This window comes from Simochromis diagramma, unplaced genomic scaffold (assembly GCF_900408965.1).
Source record: "Simochromis diagramma unplaced genomic scaffold, fSimDia1.1 OVJJ01000027.1, whole genome shotgun sequence".
NCBI lineage: Eukaryota > Metazoa > Chordata > Actinopteri > Cichliformes > Cichlidae > Simochromis > Simochromis diagramma.
The window spans coordinates 197,702-205,035 of NW_024386904.1; positions in this window are offsets into that span (position 1 = coordinate 197,702).

The window sequence follows — 7,334 nt, forward strand, 5'->3', positions numbered from 1 at the left end:
CAGAACCACATCATCTGCAAAAAGCAGAGATGAGATTCTGAGGCCACCAAAGTGATAGCCCTCCGCTACTTGGCTGCGTCTAGAAATCCTGTCCATAAAAATTATGAACAGAACCGGAGACAAAGGGCAGCCCTGGCGGAGCCCATCACCCACCGGGAACGAGTCCGACTTATTGCCGGCAATGCGAACCAAGCTCTTGCAACGGTTTATATAGGGATCGAATGGCCCGTAGCAATGGGCCAGACACCCCATATTCCCGCAACACCTCCCACAGGACACCCCGAGGGACACGGTCGAATGCCTTCTCCAAGTCCACAAAACACATGTAGACTGGTTGGGCAAACTCCCATGCACCCTCAAGTATCCTGGAGAGGATAAAGAGCTGGTCCAGTGTTCAGCGACCAGGACGAAAACCGCATTGTTCCTCCTGTATCCGAGGTTCGACTAACGGACGAATTCTCCTTTCCAGCACCCTGGCATAGACTTTCCCAGGGAGGCTGAGGAGTGTGATCCCCCTGTAGTTGGAACACACCCTCCGGTCCTCCTTCTTAAAGATGGGGACCACCACCCCGGTCTGCCAGTCCACAGGTACTGCCCCTGATCTCCACGCAACATTGCAGAGGCGTGTCAACCAGGACAGCCCTACAACGTCCAGAGCCTTCAGGAACTCGGGGCGGACCTCATCAACACCAGGGGCTCTGCCACCAAGGAGTTGTTTAACTGCCTCAGTGACCTCGCCCCCGGAAATTGGCGGGTCATTCCCCTCATCCCCAGACTCTGCTTCCTCCTCGGAAGACGTGTCAGTGGGATTAAGGAGGTCCTCGAAGTATTCCTTCCACCGCCCGACAATTTTCTCAGTCGACGTCAGCAGCGCTCCGCCAGCACTATACACAGTGCAGGTAGAGCACCGCTTTCCCCTCCTGAGACGTCTGACGGTTTGCCAGAATCTCTTCGAGGCAGTCCGAAAGTCTTTTTCCATGGCCTCTCCGAACTCCTCCCACACCCGAGTTTTTGCTTCAGCCACTGCCCGAGCCGCATTCCGCTTGGCCTGTCGATACCTGTCGGCTGCCTCCGGAGTCCCACAGGCTAACCAAGCCTGATAGGACTCCTTCTTCAGCCTGGTGGCTCCCTTCACCTCTGGTGTCCACCATTTGGTTCGGGGATTACCACCACGGCAGGCACCAACCACCTTGCAGCCGCAGCTCAATGCAGCAGCTTCGGCAATGGAGACGCTGAACATGGTCCATTCGGACTCAATGTCCCCAGTCTCCCTCGGAATGCTGTTGAAGCTCTGCCGGAGGTGTGCGTTGAAGATCTCGCGGACTGGGGCCTCTGCTAGACGTTCCCAGCACACCCTCACTACACGTTTAGGTGCACCAGGTCTGTCCAGCGTCCTCCCCCGCCACCTGATCCAACTCACCACCAGGTGGTGATCAGTTGACAGCTCAGCCCCTCTCTTTACCCGAGTGTCCAGAACATATGGTCGCAGGTCTGCTGATACGATTACAAAATCGATCATCGACCTACGGCCTAGAATGTCCTGGTGCCACGTGCACTTATGGACACTCTTATGTTCGAACAGGGTGTTCGCATAGCATGCAGTAATGTTACTAAATGATATAACATATTATACAGCTGTTATAAGTTACGTGTGTGATATTTATATTTGTGCTTTGTTTTTGTTGTCTTTCCTCAGCAGAACAATCTCAAATAGATGAAGACCTGGGTTAGCATGGTGATTGAGGACTCCCAGCCATTTAGCATTGTGGAGGACAAAGGATTTAAAAGATTTGTTAAATCGTTAAATCCTAGCTATGTTCTCCCCACTAAAAAGGCCATAAAAGCAGTGGAAATTTAGTTTTTACAGAATAAAATGTGGGCAGGACTGAGGCTCAAAGCCTCAGTGTGTAGCTGTCCATACCTCAGCGTTACAAAAGCACAACCACTGTCCACACCCCAACCACACCTCACAGTAAATGATCGTTTCCATTTTAAGCATTTCCAAATGATCATTTCCATACTGCCAGTATAAATATACACAGTATACTGCCATCACTACAATATACATGTTTTACAACACTCCTTTTGTTGTTGACATTTACAGGCTGTGTGCAAAAGGCCACACTCTTCAAATTCATGCCAACTAATATTTTTACGTCCAGTAGGTGTCCTACTAGAGCAAATGAAGCTTCAAGAAGCTTTGTGCTGGAGTGAACCAATTGGATGAAAAGCTTCAGTGCTTCATGAAGCTTCATCTGCCATCACTACAGATTATATAATATAACATCTTGGTTTTAAATCAATTCCTACAAGTCTGTTAAGTTAATATGTTCTTTATTTCAACTGTTAATTTGTATTGTTTAGAACTTACCTTACCTACCTGTCTTGCAGAAACAAAAGGAGGAAATGTAGTTTTACTTCCTGCTTTATACCTTCTGGGTTCATCTGAGGTCACAGGAAGAGACCAAGTGCAGAAGGGGAAGAACTCTTATAATTTAATAAAGTTGATTTTAGAGGGTTTGAGAAGAAATAGATTTATTGTTGTAATATGTATTGATTACACCAGAGTTTATGTTGCCACTAAAGAGGAGTAGTAGAGGTTTGACTATAATCATGTTCATCTTACCTACCTACTGAATGGAATAGTCCAGAGGAGAAATTGTTTGGTTAAGTGGACTATTTAAGCAGAAGAACTCAGGTGTTTCAAGAAAAAGGTTCAGGTCAGTGTAGCTGTGTGCAGTTTGACCTTAACTTCTGTTGATTTAAGTTCAGTTATGTTTATTTGAATTGAGTTAATTATAGGTTGAGTTTCTTATTTGTTTCTTTGTAAATATTGTTTGGGCCACAAAATGATGAATAAATCACTTGCTACACTGGACAGCATCAGTCTCCCTGCACTTCTTTGACCGCTTAAGTCGAGTCCTACTACAGGGTGTCTTTGCATTTCTTCAGGTTCCCCTTTAAGTTTGGCTGCACTCTACTCAATTGCCAAGGTATTTCAGTTCACTAGTGCTCGTTGTTCGCCAAACAAAATACAGTCAGCCAGCAGTGGCATTGAAATTAAATGCTGATACGAGGCTCAGAATCCAAGGATAACAGTTTGCTAAATTATCTTTGAATAATCAATAAAACTTTGCTTGGTGAAATGCTCTTTTCATTTTAAAAATATGGGAAAAATACAAAAAGAAAGGATTGTCAGTTCTTCTGTCCTGTTATTGCAACTGGCAGTGAGGGAAAACTGTCTATAATTCTTGCCAGAAGTGTGCAATTGGAGGTGGTAAAGCATTAGAGAAGAACGAATACTAACCGTCAGAATCCACAGGAGCCTAACATATCTGATATTCACTGCAATGCTATTTTTTGCTGGACTAAATTCTTGATCCAAAAAAATGTTCCTGTTTTTCCTTCTCCAGGAAAACAATGAGGATTTAGTTGCCGGGTTGCTGCTCTCTGTCGATGGACTGTTAGAACCTGTAAAGAAGCAAAATCAATAACCCCTTAGTAAAGGTTTAAGAGACAGCATGTAGATGCCACAGAGACTAAGGATAACTGTAATGCATGAATGTTACATCCCCCCGGAGGATGTCCTTCTTCTCCCTATTAACCCCTTGTTGTGTCCAGGCTCCACCTCCTCTGTCCTGATTGGATGTTGCGCAGAGTCCGCTAATTGGTTGATCAGCAGAGCACTACTTCAGGCCTGTGGAGCTGTGCTTCTGTGCCCTCTGGCATTTTGTTGCCATTACTTGTGCAGGCTGCATGCCTTGTATTTGTGGTGAGCATTGTTGTTTCATGTTCAGACTGCTTGTAGGGGGAGAGCTGCCTTTTGTTTTGACACCCTGTTTTCTCCTGTTTATGTTGTTGTTAGGTAGGTTATGGTTTTATAGGTTGTATATTTTGTTTCTTTGGAGTTAGGTAAGTTTCTTTTATTTCTACGTCAGGGATGTTTTGTTTGTTATGTTGGCCTTGGCTCTCCCTGACGTTACAACCTCGGTCTGAACCCCATCACCAGTGTTAAATAACCTTTTTAAAATTACCATCTTGGCTCCTCCTTCTCTATCCACATTTATGTTCGTCCCTTCAACCCCCTAGACTAGCCAGGGGACGTAACAATGAATATTAACAATGATTAATGAAATGTAACCGTGTAACTCATCAGCAGTCTGCACAGTATGGTCACATATTAAAACTGAAGAATATGTTGTACTTGTTGTAGTGTTTCATCATGGGTCCAGTTTCTTACCCAGGTGCTTTTAAAGCCCTTCTTTACCCTCATGTAACACCAACAGTAATTTTCCAACACTATTTCCTGTTCCTGTCAGTCAAACAAACAGAACGAACAAACATCTTCTATAAACAGGAATAATGTCATTTTATCGGATTAGAAAACATCTAATCTAGCGTTTGATATTACACTGCTGTTTAGTGTCTGGCTAATCTCAGTGTCACCAAAATATCTGCCCTACATGTCAAACAATGAGAGAACTTGAAACAGTAACATCACCTAGCAGCTTATTTTAATTAGTGCTACCGTTTTGTTTGCCTGGCTAACATTGCTATTTATTATAGTCACAGTTAATTGACTTTGAATAGCTTTATTTCAAAAGTAATTTTACAATTTCACAGCCATTTAGCTGTGTTAACTGTACATGCTGTAGGTCATAAGGCGTGCATGGATCATTTTTATAATCAGCCTCTTATCTTTGTCCACCACAGGCTTTGCCATGATAAATTGGTCAGTTGACAACCAGGAGGCCGTACACCTTAACCTCAGAGGCCAGGACATCCAGGGGCAGTGTGAACACGCACTTGTTTAAATGGGACGCAAGACGGACTATAGAGGGCCACCCCCTTGCCAGACAACCAAGTGCTGTCCCTGTCCACGGCCAGTGTGAGAAGGACTCTCACTAAAGTCAACCCACACAAAGCTGCTGGACCAGACAATATACCTGGACGCGTGCTCGGAGCCGGTGCTGACCAGCTGACTGATGTCCTAGCGGGCATCTTAACATCTCCCTGAGTCAAGCTGTTGTGCCACAGTGCTTTAAAACCACCACCATCATACCTGTCCCCAGACCTTCCCAAAGCCTAATTACACAATGATTGCCTGAGCCTATTCTTGTTAAATGATGAAAAACTCAAAGGCACGTTTGGGCAGTGGATCTGTGTGAAATCAGCAGCTTGCAAAACTAAATCAAAATGTGTGCTATTGATTCTAAAAATAGAAATCACAATAAAGTTCAACATTTACTAAAACCGCCATTCAGTCATCTGAGAATCTTTACTCATGAAATTATAACGGTTAGATGAATGTATATGCAGTGATTTACTGATCAATGATAAAAGGGGAGATTTATGCAATAACGAAGACTGTCATGAAAAGTATTTGGCATCTGATCTCCTGTAACCTGCGGAGCTAAGCTGTTTTACCAGCTCTGCTCTCTGATTTTTTCTTTTATGAAAAAACACAAGTTGTCAAAGTTATTTGTTTGCAAATGTATTTCAGAAATATCGACATACTTTTTTAATCAGCAGAAACTTATGTCAGTAGTGCAAAAACCTGCACTGATCTGACCTCATTTCTTCCTCATCCTGATTCCTGACCTGGGAAGGGAGAGAAATATTTGTTTTGTTTGTCTTCTTGTTTTATTTAATTCCTTGTGGGATTTGGATCCAACACGTAAAGTATGCATATTATGCACACACACAAACACACATGCAGCTATTACCCATTTCTTGTATTCTTGAATAAGACATGATTTGACACATTTAATTAGCGGCCAATTGTTTTTATTGTTCAATTATTAAGAAAAAGAAAAGGTGGGGGGGGGTGGGATGTAAAGTAAAGGGAGGGAGGAGAGAAAACCCCACAATCCCCTCTGAGCAAGCACTAGGCGACAGTGGATAGGAAAAACTCCCTTTAAAGGAAGAAACCTATGACAGAACCAGGCTCTAGAGGGGGCAGTCAACTGTCGGGACTGGTTGGGGGGTGACTGTGAAAAGAGGGGAGGGAGATGGGAGAGGAGTTGGTAGTTAAGGGGGGGGAATTAAGCTGGAACAGAGGTGGGGGAAGAAGAGGTGACATTGGCAGTAGTGAAAGAAGGAGTGTTCCTCCTCCAGAAGAAGCAGAAGCGTTTTTTCTTTTTCTTCAGCTGCTCTTCCACGAGCACCTTTTTCTCGAGGATGAGGATTTTCAGCTCCTCGATTGTTTCGGTGTTTTGCTTCTGCAGCTTGTTGCATTTTTTCTCCACTTCTTCTATTTCAGCTTGTTTTTCTTCCAACCTTTCTTTCAGCACTTTAGATGGTTGCCTCCTGTTTTTTGGAGTTTTTCATTTTCTCCTTCCAGCTCAGATGCTTTGAACTTCATTTTGTTGTAAAGTTCTTGCAGGTTTTGGTTTCTTCTCAAACTCCTGGAGAAGAAGTTTTTCTTCTCTCTGCTTACTGACCAGCTGTTCTCTCTCTTGAAGCAGGTCTTGATATTTGTGCAGTGTCTCATCGAACTTTACCTGCAGCATCCTGTCGTTTCCCTCCATGAGCTGGAGTTGGCACTCCATGTCTCCCTGCTTTCTGTCCAGCTGCTGCTCTTCTCTTGAAGGATTTCTTTATTTTGTCGCAGAGCTTCATCAAGCTTTCCTTGCAAGCTTCGTTGTGTTGCTTGATGCTCTGAAGGTTGGAATGCATTTCTTTTTGTTGATTTCTTGTTCCCTTTTCTCTTGGAGAAGCTTCTCATTTGCTTGCTCTGTGCGATCAAGCCTTTTTTGTCAACATTGTACATTAGCTCCATGTCTCGGAGCTTGGAGTGCAGCCCTCTCTTCTTCGTGCTGTCTTGCATCTTCTCTTGGAGGAGTTTTCTATTTTGTCGCAGAGCTTGATCAAGCTTTCCTTGCAAGCTTTCAATGTGTTGCTTGATGCTCTGAAGCTTGGAATGCATTTCTTCTCTTTTAACTCCTTTTGCCTTTTCTCTTGGAGAAGCTTTTCATTTTCGCAGTGTGCGATCAAGCCTTTTTTTGTCTACACTGTACATTAGCTCCATTTCTTGGAGATTGCTGTGCAGCCCTCTCTCTTCATGCCGTCTTGTTTCTTCTCTTGGACAAGTTTTTTATTTTGTTGCAGGGCTTCATCAAGCTTTCCTTGGAGCTCCTGGTTCTTTTGTCCATGTCATGGAGATCCTGTTGTTTCTCCTCAATAATAGCTTCCTTTCTTGAAGCTGGTATGACAGCCTTTTTATTGAGCGCTCTTTTGCTCATTTTCCTCCATCAAGAACTTAATCTTCTCTGTGTTTCTGAGCGCTTCATCCTCCATTTCTTCCAAAGCTTTTCCTCTAGTTCCACTTGGTC